The sequence below is a fragment of the Gopherus evgoodei genome, chromosome 7 (assembly GCF_007399415.2).
Source record: "Gopherus evgoodei ecotype Sinaloan lineage chromosome 7, rGopEvg1_v1.p, whole genome shotgun sequence".
NCBI classification, from domain to species: domain Eukaryota; kingdom Metazoa; phylum Chordata; order Testudines; family Testudinidae; genus Gopherus; species Gopherus evgoodei.
The window spans coordinates 91,880,855-91,897,764 of record NC_044328.1 but is presented as its reverse complement, the minus strand read 5'-3'; the positions used below and the strand labels follow the sequence as shown (position 1 = coordinate 91,897,764).

The window sequence follows — 16,910 nt, the reverse complement described above, 5'->3', positions numbered from 1 at the left end:
TCTCTCACACATCCACCCCATCCCAGCACTTTGGAAAGTGGAAGGAGTGGTGCGCTCCAGTGGAATAGCATGGGTTTATCATTATGTTCAGTTTCCACAGGGAATGTTTGCAACCACTGCCATGCATCTATTGTGTCTCCTCCCTCCATTCCTGCTGCCTTGTAGAGTATGAGGCTACATTAGCAACAATGTGTTAACCCTTGAGGGCTCAGTCGAGTGCTAGTTCATCATTCAGCAGTAAGGCATTCCCCAGGAAATATCCCACCCTCTGACTCCACCACCTCAACCAAGCTTCACAATCATGATTGATTGCTGTGTACAGTATTAAATTGTTTGTTTAAATCTTATACTCTGTGTGTGTATATATAATGTCTTTTGTCTATCGAAAAAAATTTCCCTGGAACCTAACTCCCTCCCTCATCCCATTTACATTATTGGGAAACTGGATTCGCTTAACATCATTCTGCTTAAAGTAGCAGTTTTCAGGAACATAACTACAACATTAAGCGAGGAGTTACTGTATTTTAACAAGGTCAAAATAATAGGAGTTTTAACTATCCCTTACTGGAAGTTCAAATGGGTTCGCTCCTCTTAAATGTGTTTTCCTGCATCTAAAAGGAGCAGCGGTCTTTGGTTGTGGGTTTGGTTTTTTTGTCATTTATGGATTAATGGCTCTCTTGTCCTTCAGTCCTAGAAAGCTCCCATCTGGTTCCATTGGGCTCTTTCCCATGACATATACATCCAGCAATGAATGAATGGAGATTATCTCAGAGAGCTGGAAGGGACCCTGAAAGGTCATCAAGTCCAGCCTCCTGCTTTCACTAGCAGGACCAAGTACTGATTTTGCCCCAGATCCTGAAGTGGACCCCCTCAAGGATTGAATTCACAACCCTGAGGTTAGCAGGCCAATGCTCAAACCACTGAGCTGTCCCTCCCCCCTGCACAAGAAGGCCCATGTGTCCAGGGGGAGGAGAGTGAGTACTAGTCACCATGTTTCAGGGATATGTGTTCTCTTTGTGTGGGAAGGGAGGAGATGTTTACAGCCATGTGGGGGGCATAGCAAGTGCTGCCTTCAGGCCTCGTAGAGTCAATGGAATCCATGGGTATGTATGGATCCACTGTTCCAGATCTCAGGGCCACCTACACCGTGAACCTCTTTCGCTACAAGCACAATTCGGGTATTACACTGCCAGTAACACCCAAGGTTGCAATCTAGATGTACCCTAGGTCTCTTTCTCTCCCTGTTATTAACCCATTTAGTACACACCATTGAATGTCATCTTTGCTTCTGAGTCAACGCCCATTTTTTCCCGTTTCAGGACAGGTTAACTGACTGTAACAGAGGTGTTCTCAGTGTCTTTTCCTAGATTAGGTTTGATTTTTCTGCTTTCAAGTATATTGATTTGCATTTAATAAGTTTTCTTGCCCCATTCCACTGACTACATTTGACCATTACATATTTGCAAAATTAATATACGTTGAGCCCACTGCTTATTAACACAAAGGCCTCTTTACACTTCCCTGCTAGAGAAAATGGATCTAGACAAGGTTGCAAGTCACACTGTATTCGTGTTGTAAAGGGACCTTAGTGTAAATGAGACTCAGGGTTCCCTCTCTTCCCAGTTGCAAGAAGGAAGCTCTCCTGTTACCATGTGCATGACAATGGCCACCTTTCCCAGACCTGCTCACTATTACACCTCTACCTCGATATAGCGCTGTCCTCGGGAGCCAAAAAATCTTACCGTGTTATAGGTGAAACCGCGTTATATCGAACTTGCTTTGATCCACCGGAGTGTGCAGCCCCATCCCTCCGGAGCGCTGCTTTACCGCATTATATCCAAATTCGTGTTATATCGAGTCATGTTATATTGAGATAGCAGTGTACTTAGTTTTACCAACAGACTCGCAGCATAACTTCCAGAATACTAAATATTAATTTAACCCTTTTTTAAAAAAAAGCAGACATGGTTCTTACTGGGCAGGCACAGAAATGTAGGGCTGGGAGGGACTTCAAGAGGTCATCTAGTCCAATCCACAATAAGGCAGGATTAAGTAAACCTAGACCATGTCTGACAGGTATCTGTCTAACTTGATGGGGATTCCACAACTCCCTAGGTAACCTGTTCCAGTGCTTAACTATCCTTATAGTTAAAAAGTTTTTTCTAATATCAACCTAAATCTCCCTTGCTGCAAACTAAGCTAATTACTTCTTTTCCTACCGTGGGTGGACATGGAAAACTGTTGATCCCCTTCTTCTTTACAACAGCCCTTTAGTATTTGAAGGCTGTTATGTCTTCCTTCAACTTTCTCTTCTCTAGACTGAATATGCTCAATTCTTTCAACCTTTCCTCATAGGTCAGGTTTTCTAAACCTTTTTTCATTTTTGTTGCTCTCCTCTGGATCCAACTTATCCATATCTTTCTCAAGGTGTGGTGCCCAGATTTGGAGACAGTGCTTCCTTCAGCTGATGCCTCACCAGCATCAAGCAGAGCGGGACAATTACATATGACACTTCTGTTAATACATCCCAGAATGACACTTGTTTTTTCCTCAACAGCACCAAACTATTGACCCTTATTCAATCTGTAATGCACTATAACCACTAGAACCTCTTCTCCAGTGCTGCTGCCTCGCCAATTCTTCCCTATAGCTCCATCCATGAAGGGGAATGAATGCTGCAGTCGGACTACCATTAACAGGCCTTTGTAGATTTCACCCTTAAAATGGGCTGGGCTTGGAGGGAAGCATGCCCTATGAACAATCCCCTTTTCACAAAAAATACACGGAGCTGCAACATACACAGACTTTTTCGTCCTAAACCCTTTGCCCTGTAGAGGAGATTATAGGGATTGTTGCATTTGGTTTTAAGCTTATTCCCCATATTTCCCACTCCCAGTGCAGGACTCAGAGTGCAAAACATATTGAAGATAGCCAACAGAAGTTTCTCCTGGAGTCATTAAATATGAAATTCTCACATTCCTCTTTGTGGTAGAATTAGGAGACCAATTTATCATACAATATTACTTTAATTTATGGTCTTTCATAGTTTGCTAATAACTGTATCAATTCAGAGGAGTATTTATATCCAATTAACAAGTGTCTCTGTTAGCCACAGCTGGCGTGGGATTAATCATAAACGAAAATGCTGATTTTCATGAATTTATAGCTCAACAGAGGTGGAGAAACAAAAGTAGTCTATTGAAAGAGAAATTCTAAGTTATGACAAAGCAGTTACTCAGTTCCAGTAAGAACATACTTCATAAGATTGACATAAAACCATTTCAGCCTTTCTTGCTTATAGGATGACTAGTTAGGCTGTTCACTGTTGGATTATTCACTCTGGTTTTACATTTTATTTTGTTATGAAGCAGCTTTCATAAATGCCAAGCAGGACATCTGTCTTCTCTCTAACACAAAGACAGATACAAAGGCATCTGTCAACATGAAGTGGAGTAAACCACACATCTGCTGTATTCAATAGTTGAAAATCTGCTTATCCTGAAAACTGTTACTCACATTTTGCAAATATGATGCAAGCAGCATACTTCTGATTGTGTGTGTTGCAACTCATGACAGAGCCAACACTGCCTTTTCATGTTCAACAATGAGGGGTCAAACCTTCAACATCTTGAACTACTGCAGTAATTTGTTATCCATATGTATAGCTATGACATTTAATCTAAATTTTATAAACAATATACAACTCAACTGCCCTCAGTCCAGTTTCTTGGAAACTAAGTGGTGCAATTGCAGTTTCTTGAGAACTAAATTCTACACTTAATAAGAAAACTTTCCATAGCTGGGGGGAAAAAAACAAACCTGTTCTGTGCTGAACCAGTATACACTTCTATGTACTTGTCTTTAATTTAATTAATCAAGTACATCCTGAAATTAAGACTCATAGACTTTAAGGCCAGAAGGAACCATCGTGATCATCTAGTGTGACCTCCTGCACATTGCAGGCCACAGAACCTCATCCTGTAACAGATCCCTCACCTCTAACTGAGTTATTGATGTCCTCAAATAATGGTTTAAAGCAGGGGTCGGCAACCTTTCAGAAGTGGTGTGCCAATTCTTCATTTATTCACTCTAATTTAAGGTTTTGCGTGCCTGTAATACATTTTAATGGTTTTAGAAGGTCTCTTTCTATAAGTCTATAATATATAACTAAACTTTTGTTGTATATAAAGTAAATAAGGTTTTTTAAATGTTTAAGAAGCTTCATTGAAAATTAAATTAAAATTCAGAGCCCCCTGGATCAGTGGCCAGGACCTGGGCAGTGTGAGTGCCACTGAAAATCAACTTGCGTGCCGCCTTTGGCACACATGCCATAGGTTGCCTACTCCTGGTTTAAAGACTTCCGGTTACAGAGAATCCACCATTTACACTAGTTTAAATCAGCACATGACCCGTGCCCCACACTGCAAAGGAAGGAAAAAACTCCCAGGGTCTCTGTCAGTCTGACCCAGGGGAAAATTTCTTCCTGAACCCCAAATATGTCAATCAGTTAGACCCTGAGCATGTGGGCAAGACCCACCAGCTAGACACCTGGGAAAGAATTTGCTGCAGTAACTTAGAGCCCCACCCCCCTCAATCTAGTGTCCCATCACCAGCCATTTGAGATATTTGCCACTAGCAGTCACAGATTGGCTACATGCCACTGTTGCCAGTCTCATCGTTCCACTCACTCCATAAATGTATCAGGCTCAGTCTTGAAACAAGTTAGGTTTTCTGCCCTCACTGCTCCCCTTGGTTACCACTGGAAATGGCCAAATCCTTCAAAGGGCCAGGCAAGACCCACTTGTTCACACAGGACTTGTGACCATCTCGGTTCAATGCCAGGGAGCGTAGAATGCCAGTGGGTCAGCACCTTGTGCAACCCGGGGCTGCTCAATGCCAAGGGTCCAGCACCTCTAGTCAAATCTCAGTCTGTGGGAGGGCTGGTGGGGAGTGGGGCAGGAGGGGAGCTCAAGTGGGGCAAGGGGCTAATGAACAAGTTCCTCCCATCTAAAGATCTGGGCTCTAGTGGCTTTGGTCACAAGGGAAAAGGAATAATTTAATGGCATCTCATCCTGGCCTTTAGGGAAGCACCACCGGTTTTCCACCATCTCAGGAGACGACCAAGGGTGAGGTTAGCAGGGAGGGCTGGGCAGGCCAGGGTTGGGGTGCAGCAGCAAAGCTGGATGAGGGAGGCCCAGGACTCACAGAACATGGGAAGACCCCAAAATAGAACAGCAAGGGACAGAGAGATGGCAGCTGCCCCTGCATACAGACGCTGGAGGCTTCACCTCTGCAGAGCTAGAGGGAGTTCAATACTTCTGAACTGGTGTGGCAATAAAGGCAGTAGCCCCAGCTGTCCTCTGTCCTAGGAGCCTAAGCCTGGCTCTGCTCCAAGGGTCACTGTGTGGCCTGTTTGCTACAAGGTCAGCTGGCCAGTATCAGTCGCTATATCCACAGCCTCACTTCCCAGCTCCCACTGTATGTCATAATGATCAAAATTTACCTTCCAGGTGACATTTCCCTCAGGGTCTGATTGAGGCTGGACAGCTGGAAGTTCCAGTAAAAGCAGCAAAGAGTCCTGTGGCACCTTATAGACTAACAGATGTATTGGAGCATGAACTTTCGTGGGTGAATACCCACTTTGTCAGATGCATGGAAGTTCCAGATCATTCATTTCTTCAGAAATACTGCATTCATTAACCTATGGCACCAAATGGAAGGGAACACTGTTACAGACGTGGCACTATTGCAAATAATTTGTTATATTTATAAGAGCCCCTTGGAATCCGAACTCCATTAATTTAGCCTGACAGGTTTACGAATCGTGCATATTCACAGGTTAGTTACTGTAGGATTGCTTATGCATACTGCCATGTATTTCATTTTATTTTTTTAAATACAGATACAAGCATTGAAGCATTTGTTTTGAAAATAAAGCACATAAAAAGAATTAAAATAGAGATCCAAGAAAAGCTTAAATTTGAGGCCTTCTCACCTCAGCTGTGCCCTCTAACTTGAAAGATGTCAGAATGACAGCCAGCCATCTTCCCTCAACAGAACAATTCCCTAATCTGCCAACTTGCCCTAAACCCTCTCATGGAGGGATCCCATCTAGAAGTAAAAGATTAATTTTGTTTCCATGCCCATTTAATTCTTTCCTGCTCTGTTGAGATGCCCAGAAGATGCCAACTAGATTCAGTTGTGATGATTTTATGATACGGACCGAGAAATGCGACAGCTAGCCACTTGAGTTATGTTTGCAGCTGTAAGTACACAGAAGCTGGGAGGTGTAATTTCCAACTCGATAGATGTATACACACTAGTTCTGCTTGAGCTAGCACACTAAAAATAGCAGTGTGGCTGCAGAAGCCTGGGCGGTGACTTGGGTTAGCCACCCAGGTTCGTACCTAGGATCTCAGACAGGATTGTACTTGGGTGGCTAGCTCACCACAATCACACAGCCATTTTTAGCACACTGGCTCAAGTAGCATCTACCTGAGTGAGAATCTCATCTTCCAGCTACCGGGTAGACATATCTTACCTTGCAATCAGGAGGTATGATTAGAACACATGCAGACATACCCAAGCTAGCTTGAATCTAGCTAGCCCTGCCTGCCCAGGACCCTGGGTACATACTCGAGAAGCTGCCACCCATGCTAACATGGCTTCACTGCTATTGTTACTCAGGCTAACTAGATCAAAGCTAGCATGGGTATGTCTACATGTGCTGTAATCACATCTCCTGATTGCTGCAGGGTAGACATACTCTAACTAAAAACTTTCAATCTCTGCTGATCTAGGGCCTGATTCAAATGGGCCACCCAGAGGTGAAAACTCTCCATTTTTTCATCATTGATTACCTGAGCGATCCATTCTCTTCTACGTTATTGCTATTTTGCTATTTTTCTTTTCTTTGCATCTTTTACATTTCAAAATGAGCTTAATTAAAATGAGAAACGGGGTTGAGGAATTAACAATCTTAGTCAGTTGGCAGGAACCACTATTGGTTTATTTATTATTTTTTTAAAAGCACATACACACTATCACCAATTACACAGGATGTGCAAAGAATGTCAAAGCCAAGTCACTCTCCTGTGCTGTGAATGCCTTTGCTTGTTGCTTCCTCTAAAAACTGGTAATTATTCATCAAGTATTTGCAAACATCTCAGCTCCCTAGCAGCTTCATATCTCCCTTAGGAATTTGAAAAGTAAGATCAGGGAAGCCGCTTCTTAACCACTGGGATTGTTTTAGCAAATGGGTAACTGAAACCAGTAATCCTATTTATTTTAAAGCAAAATAATAATGTCTTCAGGTGAACTTGAACAAAGCTGTTGTTCTGTAGTGTATGCACCTTTGACTCTGGAGAAATAATGGATTAGATCTTGTGAAAGTATAAAGAAATAGCTTGTCCAACTAGAAGTGCTGGTTAACAGGAAGAGCACAATGAGTTCCTAATAATAATAAAGATGTGGCTTTTGGACCATATGTTAAAAGAGATGTCCTGAATGAGAAGTGACCTGAGCAAACTTGAAATCATTTTAGCTCTTCGAGTGATTGCTCATATCGATTCCAATTAGGTGTGCATGCGTTACGTGCACAGTTGTCAGAAAGTTTTTCCCCTAGCAGCACCCGTTGGGTCAGCTGTGGAACCCCCTGGAATGGTGCCTTCATGGCGCTCAATATATGACCCTGCTGACCCGATGCCTCCTCAGTTCCTTCTTACCACCAGTGATGGTTGTTGGAACTATGGCGTCTTGCTCAGCGAGTTCTACCACGTTTCCCTAGCCTAGTTTGTTCTTTGTTCGTTATACGTTAGTTTAATTTTTAGTTAGTGTTGTACTTGGCAGTTAGGCTGGGGGATTTACTTTCCATCCCAACAGCATTTTCTTGGGAGGGCTTTCAGGCCCAAGTCCCACCTCAAGCCCATGCCAATGGGCGACCCTTATGACGCTTGTCTGAAGTGTCTGGGGGAGGCTCACCTAGCCGATGAGTTCAGGATTTGTAAAGGGTTTCGCCCCAGAATCAAAATGGAGCGAGACTTTTGTCTCAAGCAGCAACTTATGGAGGCGGCACATAGACCCCAGCCTCCACTGGTGTGGCAGGACCTGGCGCTGAGTTCTTCGGTGCACAGCGCCCTGGCGACAATCTCTGGCAGAGACCCGAGGCACTGCTGCTCCCCAGTGCTGAAACCGGCAAGATCAACCTGGCAACGCTTCTACTCCCCGGTGCAGAAACAGCACTGGAAGCAAGGGAGGAGCAGCTCTCCGTCCCAGAGGCCCACCCTTCTGGAGCGAGCCACCATCTACCCCTGGACACCTTTGTGGCTGCAAGGAACCTCGTTGCCATGACAGCACCGAGGTCACCCATGATTCATACCAAGCCTCCAGTACCACATCGTATGGCACTGTCTTGAGGCAAACCAGTGACACTCCGACCCTCAGCACCGCTCAGAGTCCCAGCACCACTCGCAATTGCGGCACCCCAGTCGGACTTGTGGCACTGCTCCAGGTCACGCCAGTGCTCCTGGTCGCAACCTCGATCCATACATCGGTCCCCAACACGCAGCAGGTCCCAGATCCGGCACCAATGCCGCTCAGCGATCCCGTGCAGCTCCAGATTGCAGCACTGCTCCCCAGCCTCACAGCACCGCTTGCCAGATCAGCTCTGCTCGGCACCACCCTGGCCCTTGCAGTCCCAATCCTGGTCTTCAGACTCAGAGGCAGGATCTAGGTACTCAGAGCGGGGCCGACACAGGTCAGACTGTGGATGTTCTGAGGTGGGGGCAGGGCTGTGGCCTGTGCAGTGGCCGAGACCAGCACAGTGGCTGTTCTGGACCCTGTGGGTGTACCACCAGGCCCAGGGCACCTAGTCTAAAGGCTTCTGACGGGCCACCTCTGAACCGAGAGTGCCGGAGGCCTGCCAGTCGCCCCACCTCGAGGGGTGCTGAAGAGGCGTCGTGCCCCCACCTGGCCTCAGAACCAATTCCAACTCCGGTTCCTGAGCCTGGCCCAGCCAGCAAGACAGATCACGAGGTTCCCGATGAGCAGGAGGGACAGGAGGACCCTGTTCCCCCATTAGCCTCCTTGTCCTCCTCCCCAGACAAGGCCATTGCAGGCATTTCTGTCTCCGAACCACCTCGCATAGACAGCCATGCCCACCAGGACCTCCTTTGCAGAGTGGCATGCAACATGGGTTGGCAGGCCGAGGAGGTGGTGGAATCAGAGGACCCAGTGGTCGACATTTTGGCTCCAAAGGTCTGTCGAGGGTGGCTCTGCCTCTCATCAAAACTATACAGGTCGATGACAAGACCATCTGGCAGACCCTGGCCTTCATCCCTCCCACTGCCAAAGGCGTTGAGAGGAAGTACTTCGTACCCTCAATAGGGTATGAATACCTCTTTATGCACCTGCAGCCTTGTTCATTGGTGGTTGCAGCAGTAAATGAAAAGGAGAGGTAGGGGCAACAAGCCCCAGCGCCTAAGTCCAAGGAGGCCAAACGCCTGGACTTGTTTGGATGTAAGATGTACTCCACTGAGGGGGGATCCAGCTCAGGCAATTCTGAACCAATATAACTTCAACTCCTGGAACTAAAGGCTCAAGTTCAAGGAGTTTGTGCCAACTGAGTCCAGGGAGGAGTTTGGAGCTATAGTTGAGGAGCGCAAGGCAGTGGCACGGACCTCTTTATAGGTCTCACTGGATGCTGCAGACTCGGTGGCATGCACCTTGTCCTCTAGTATCGCCATGAGGTGCACCTCATGGTTGCAAGCCTCCTATGCTTCATGGTCAACCACAACCATTATCAATTCACTGTCCTACCATTCGGCCTCTCAACAGCCCCTCAAGTGTTCACCAAGTGCATATCGGTCGTGGCTACTTTCCTCCGTCGTCAGTAGGTGCAAGTAGACCCCTACCTTGATGATTGGTTGCTCAGGGGCCACACCAAGGTACAGATGCAGTCCCAAATCCATTTGGTCAGGTGCACCTTTGAGCAACTGGGTCTCCTCCTCAATTTGGTGAAGTCAACCTTGAAACTGATCCAAAGAACAGAATTCATTGGGGCAGTGTCAGACTTGGTTCAGGCGTGAGCCCTTCTGCTGGAGTTCCGATGCCAAGCCATCATGGACATAATTCAAAGCCTCCAGCAATTCCCAACCACAACAGCAAGGGGGGTCCCCGAGTCTCCTCGGCCACATGCTCCTTGGACTTACGTGACCCGACACGCCAGGCTGCAGCTCAGACCATTGCAGGCATGGCTCGCCTTGGCCTACCACCCGGGGCACAACAGCTTGAACTCAGTGGTCACGGTGCCAGGGCAGGTCCTTGTGTCCCTCCAGTGGTGACTCAACCCCCAAGTGGTGTGCGAAGGAATCCCCTTCCACAACCCTCAACCTTCCTTGTCTCTGGTTACAGACATGTTGGCTCTGGGATGGGGTGCACATCTTGGGGACCTCCAGACACAGGGCCTGTGGTCACAGGACGAGCTCTCTCTATATATCAACATCAAGGAGCTGAAACAGCAGGCTTGGTGGCATCCTCCATAAGAGTATACCTAGCTGCCATCTTGGCCTTCCATGCAGCAGTGTCTGGTCAATCTGTCTTTGCCAACCCAAAGATTTGGACCACCTACATCCCCAGATCCGGCAGCCTGTTCCTGCATGGAACCTATTCTGTCTGCGAGAAGGGTGTCAGAGCTAAAGGCCCTCACCTCTGACCCACCTTACATGGTTTTCCATAGGGATAAGGTGCAACTCAGGCCGCACCCAGCCTTTCTCCCCAATGTGGCGTCACACTTCCACACCAGTCAGGACATTTTCCTGCACATCTTTTACCCTAAGCCTCATGCCAGTAGCCGTGAGCAGAGGCTGTACTTCCTTGATGCGCGACAAGCCCTAGCTTTCTACATCGAGCACACTAAGCCGTTCAGAAAGTCAAACCAGTTCATAGCGGTGGCAGACCAGATGAAAGGGCTCCTGGTCTCACTTCAAAGAATATTCTCCATGATCATGTTGTGCATTCGCACATGCCCCAGCTTTTATGGCACACTCCATGAAGGCCCAGGTCCTGATCCAAGAAATCTGCAGGGCAGCAACTTGGTCCTCGGTGCATACCTTCACTTCTCACTATGCCATCATCTGGCATGCCAGAGACGATGTGGCTTTTGGCAGAGAGGTTCTGCAATCAGCATTTTCTTAACTCTGACCCCACCACCTAGGTAAGGCTTGGGAATCACCTAATTGGAATCAATCTGAGCAATCATTCGAAGAAGAAAAAACAGTTACCTCTCGTAACTGCTGTTCTTTGAGATGTGTTGCTCAGATCCATTCCAAACCCGCCTGCCTTCCCTTCTTTTGGAGTAGCTGGCAAGAAGGAACCGAGGAGGCGCCGGGTTGGCAGAGTCAGATATTGAGCGCCATGAAGGCGCAACTTCAGGGGGCTCTACAGCTGACCCGACGGGTGCTGCTAGGGGAAAAACTTTCCAATGATTGTGCATGCAGCGCGTGCACACCTAACTGGAATGGATATGAACAACACATCTCAAAGAACAACGGTTACAAGAGGTAACTGTTTTTTTTTAAAGATACAAGATTGAGAACTCTAAAAGTCAAAGTCCTCAAGTTACAGACTAGGTGTACTAATGTGTGTCTGTGGTGGTCCCTCAGATTTGGGTGTGGAGGGAGGCCGCTCTGTGCTGCTGTGTCTGGCCAACAAGTGGTTTATGGCTCTGGCCCTTAGGTAGGGCAGAACACCCAACAGTCGAAAGGCTCAGGCCCTCAGGTAGGGTGGGGCACCAAATAGACTCTCGCCTGTTGTCCTAGATCAGGCAGACAAATACAGACCTCCTGGCCTGAGATGGGCACGCTGGAACCCTAGGGGAGGTTGACAGCAAGGAGTAGGGGTAATGGTCCACTCTACTCCACTGGGTCCCAGTCCGGTTACTGCGGGCAGGGGAGGCGCCAAGTCTTCACCTACGCCAGCCCCTTCTCAGCCAGGGCCACCTCCTACCTTCATTGGGGGGGCTGCTGCTCCCAGCCCTGGCTCTGCAGGCAAGTCCCCCCTGACTCATGCAGGGAAGGGGGCAGAGGGGAAAACCAGCAGGGGCGGCTCTATGTATTTTGCCACCCCAAGCATGGCACTCAGGCGTCTTTCGGCAGTATGCCTGTGGGCGGTCCGCTGGTAACGCAGATTTGGTGGCGTGCCTGCAGGAGGTCCGCCAGTCCCGTGCCTTCGGCGTACCTGCTGCCAAATTGCCACCGAAACCACGGGACCAGTGGACGTCCCGCAGGCAAGGCGCCGAAGGCAGCCTGACTACCACCCTCACAGCGACCGGTAGGCTGCCCCTGTGGCTTGCTGCCAGAGGCATGCGCTTGGTGCGCTGGTGCCTGGAGCCGCCCCTGAAAGCAGTGTGCGACAGAGGGAGAGGGAAAGAAGACTGAATGGGGGTGGGGCATCAGGGGAAAGGGATAGGGCAGGAGCAAGGCCTCAGGGGAAGGGACAGGGCAGAGATGAGGTCTGGGGGGGAGGGGTCCTCAGAAGAAAGGGGAGGTTCCGGCACTCCTGCTGGAGTGTCTGGTTTTTAAATATTACAAAGTTGCCAACACTACCTCCATCTCCTCGGTGTATTCAGCAAGTGGCAGTTCAGGAAGCTTCTTGGGGTCCCTGTCGGTAGACAGTTTTGACAGTTCCTCCAAGTCCTCAGTACCGCAGGGATCCTCTTCAGGTTCCTGCTCAAACAGCGGCTGGGAGACATCTGCCTCCTTCGGTGGCTCCAGCCAACTGACTTTCAGGGCCTGCCTTTTATATTTCCAGTCATGCCCCTCTGCTTCTGGCAGGAGGGCGGAGCTGGTTCCGTCCACCAGGGGGAGCGTAGTGGTCCCTCATGCTCTGGTTCAGAGGGAGACCACTCTGTCTCACTATAGACTCCAAAGTACTGTTAGTTAACCCTCAGAGGGGTGTTCTATGCTAGTTCTCTCCATAACTTCCTTTCTGGTCACAAGGTGGTCAGTCAGAAATATGGTTTAAAATTACATGCAAAAATGACACATTAAATGCAGCATTAATGTTTTGAGGTCAAGTGCTCAGGTATCAAGAAATTCTGAAGTTCTTTGAAAAACATGAGGTTCTTGCATCTGAGAGACTTCCATGGCAAAACTGGCTGAGTTTATATTAAAAAAATCATGCTTTTGTTCTTGCCAGGCGTCCTGCCAGCTTATAAATTCATCTGGAACTTGAGAGGCAAACTGTGTCCTTTCAGGATGATGCAGTTCTGTAGTAAAAATATTTCCTTGGTCAAATAGTGCCTTCATTTACACTTGTGCAACCGTATTGTTTAATCCAACACACAAACACTTTCCCCTGGGAAATACAGGGAAGTATAAAAGGATGGTAAAATTCTCCTATAGTCTCACCCTGTTGGCTGATGTCTGAACCCTATCAATTTTCAGAGGAAGTGTGAGAAATGCCTGAGGGAATGCTTAAGGTTGAGCCAATAATGGGCCCTCCCACAGCCACTAAACACATCATTAAGAAAAGAGAAGTCAATTAAGGCAGGAGGAATATTCACGCACTTATTTACATTTGGAAAAGCTGCTCCTTCCTGCAGTTAACTCCTATCCTCTCATTAAATATCCCCCACTCTCCAAGCAAATCAAATCAATCAGCTCTTCCCTCATCAGAAAAATCAGTTTCATTCCCATATCATCAATACAATTGAACCTGCCTCACACCAAATCAATTCAACCCTCTTTGACAGCTGAAAATTAAGTCAGAGGTCTATCACCTACTTCTATACATTGAGATCTTCTTCCAGGTTGTGAATTACAAGATATATGGCCCAAGTGGGAATTAAATGCTGGTCCATCAGGTCCCACAGCGAAGTTAGGAAATGCACAATGCAAAACAAAGCTGCCTGGCCTTTGAAGTGAGGAGGTGCTCTCTTTAAAACCTTCTCACTAGGCCAATCTCACAACCTTAAGCTCCAAGGCAGCCAGGTCCTGGGAATAAGGGGTTCTGGTACTGCAGGAATATCGTCTGTGTGAGGATCCATCAGGACACAGGTGCAGAAGGTCTAATTTCTCTCTAGATACAAATAATCAGTGCTTCCCTCCTGATCTAAAGTGTTTGATGTGAGGGGTGGGCAGTGTGCAGTGATGCTTTGCTGTTGCAAGGGAGGGGCAGAAAGCAGAGAGCTGGCTGACCTAGGGGATTCAGGACTGGTTGGCTGGGCAGAGCACAGAAACTGCTTCAACTGGGCCGCAGAGATCTTTAAAAGCCCCAGAGCTTGGGCAACTTGTGGTGGGAACTCAGATGAGGAAGTCAGGACTAGGCCCCAGAATAGCTTGGCATAGCGGGGGTGTGAATGTGCTGAGACCTACCAGCAACCTGCGGAGGGATTTCTGGGGGAGGGAAGAACCATTTCACTGAAAAAAAGGCTCTAAAGCAAAACTATGAGAAGAAAATAAATGGATCCAAAACTGCCCAAAACCTCTGGTAACATATCTGGTGGGGAATCCCCCAAATTGGGGCTTACCTGGTCCACTGTCCCTGGTGTCTGGGGCAAAGACTGAAGATAATGATTCTCATGACTGATGTCCTTCTTTACCTACTCCAGATGTTCTTTCTCCTGGCTCTTTCTTCTCTGTAGCATGTTTCTTCTTTTTCCTTTCCACTCTGCCCCTTTGTTATATCGCCTGTCTTCCTGCTAAAAGAGGGAAGAAAGAGGAAGGATTAGTGGGGATCCAGTTATGGTGGAGACTGTGAGGCAGATTATACTGTTGGCCAGGAAGGCTTTATTAGAAGTTTTGTCTTTTAGGGTGTATAACTCTGGGAAAGGAGTAGCTGATTAGGGTAGATCATATACACTGAACCAAAGGTTATATTTAACACCTAAGTAAAAAGGGCCTTATTTCCAGAAGTGCTTGGCACTTTGGTGATATGCCTCTTCCACCAATGAAATAATCTCAGTGAGTACACTGAAGACCCATGCCTCCTGCTGAAGGAGTGAAGGATTTCAGTCTGGATAGCTCTTGTGCGCACATTGATAGAGGAGGAGGTTACTTGCCTGTAACTGGAGGTTCTTCAAGATGTTTAGTCCCTATTTGTATTCCACTGATGGTTATGCACATGGCACATGCACATAACTCTCAGTGGAATACAACAGGGACCATCACTCGAAGAAGTTGTTCCCTTGTTGCTTTGGCAAATAAGTGGCCACTTTGTTTTCAGCCATATTTTTATGAAGATCAATTTCTTCCATACTTCTTTTTTTCACAAGGTTAATTGGGGGACATTTAGCCATCAGCTATGCTATAAAATACTGATAAAATCTGAAGAATTCCAACATATTACAGCTGATCACACCTTATTTACATCTCTGTAGTTAATTATCTAGCAATCATTCAACATATCATTACTCAAGGACTATTATTCTCTCTCTCTCATATAGATGTGATATAGAATGATATATTTATATAAAAAAACTCCGACTGAGAAAAGGTTGTTAAGTGAGGATGATGAATGTGAATTTCTGAATGTAAGCACTAGATCCTTGTATGCTGTGTTAGGTGATAGACTGTTTATAGTTACCACAAGCCAAATGTATCTTTCAGGAATTTATGAAGTTGCTCATTTAGATTTTAAGTATATAAAAATAATTGATGTTTTGACTTGCAACAGAGGAAAGACATGCACAGGTGTTCTGGAAGCATGTTTATGTTTGGTGAGAGGAAGTACTGGCCTCTGAATCAACCACAAGGTAGGGGAACACCGAATATGTTGAAAACACCAGCCTGGCCCTTCCCCCACATCTTCAGGATCTGTGCTTGCTACTTATTCCTTCTGCTTTGTCACTGTCAAAGTCAACATGCCGGCTTTCTCCTGCTGAGGGACCCAGCTTTTTCCTTTGAAGGGACAAGAACCCTAAAGAGAAGCCCCATGCCAAGATTTTCTCCAAGTCCATTTTGAATTACTTGATGGTGAAAATTCATAGCTTGGTTATAGATACTGAAGTTGAAACCCTGGCTAATGGGGCCAGGATTTCACCATGACTCGGGTTCAGTTTTCTTCTCTTTGTCAGATTTACAGTGAGACGCGATCATCTCTGAGAGCAGACAATATCTAATTATGTTTGTGCAAACTGTGCTAACAGCAGTCAGGCTCACAAGGTTGCTCCTTCAAAGGTTCTAACACTTTCCCTAATCTATGTAGACAGGTTTCTTTGGCTGTTCATTTTTCCTGGGCATAGTGTTTCAAAACTCTAACACAGACCAAAATAGCTAGAAAGGGCATTTCTTTGCTTTGAAAAGCACAGTTTTCCAGCAAACCTTCTCACATCCCGCCCCACCATGTTCAAACAACATAGGCCAAATTCATTCTTGGCTTAAATCCACTGACGTCAGTGGAGATGGATCAATTTGGCCAGTGGTCTAAATTAATTGGTGACTTTAAATGCAAAGCAAGTTACATATGAGATATCAGTGGGTCAAAAATATATGTAAGTGTTGAAGTGGTGTAACTTGGACCAATTTGGCATTCACTGGCTATGGAAAATGAGTGTAAGGTGTATGCAGAGGTGGCAAAAGGAACAGAAGTCAGAGTAGGAATAACGTGTGGAGTGGGAAAGGGAGATTGATTTTATAAGTTCCTGTTAGTTATCTTTCCTGCTGCACCCTTTCTGTCCCCTTGCCATGGGAAATACATTATTTCTTCACATGAATGCCAAATTGGAGCAAGTTACATTTACATTTACACCCTCAATTAATTTATCCCAAAAACTTTAATGGGAGTTGAAGCAACTTACTCTAGAGATGAGTTTGGCCCAATCATTTAAGAGATTCAACTCACTCAATGATTTTAAGATGACGAAATATAACCTGGATGAACAACATGACAGTCTAGTACTTTTACACACTGAG

At 46.5% G+C, this 16,910-nt stretch overlaps 1 long non-coding RNA gene across 1 annotated transcript; it reads right to left on the bottom strand.

Moving 5' to 3' along the window:
* Positions 1-5,526: 5,526 nt before the first annotated feature.
* Positions 5,527-14,692, bottom strand: LOC115655006. Its single transcript, XR_004001315.1, has 3 exons — positions 14,528-14,692; positions 12,603-13,264; positions 5,527-5,701 (listed from the first exon to the last, which is right to left on the bottom strand). It is a non-coding gene; the product is annotated as an uncharacterized LOC115655006 (long non-coding RNA).
* Between the last annotated feature and the right edge of the window lie 2,218 nt (positions 14,693-16,910).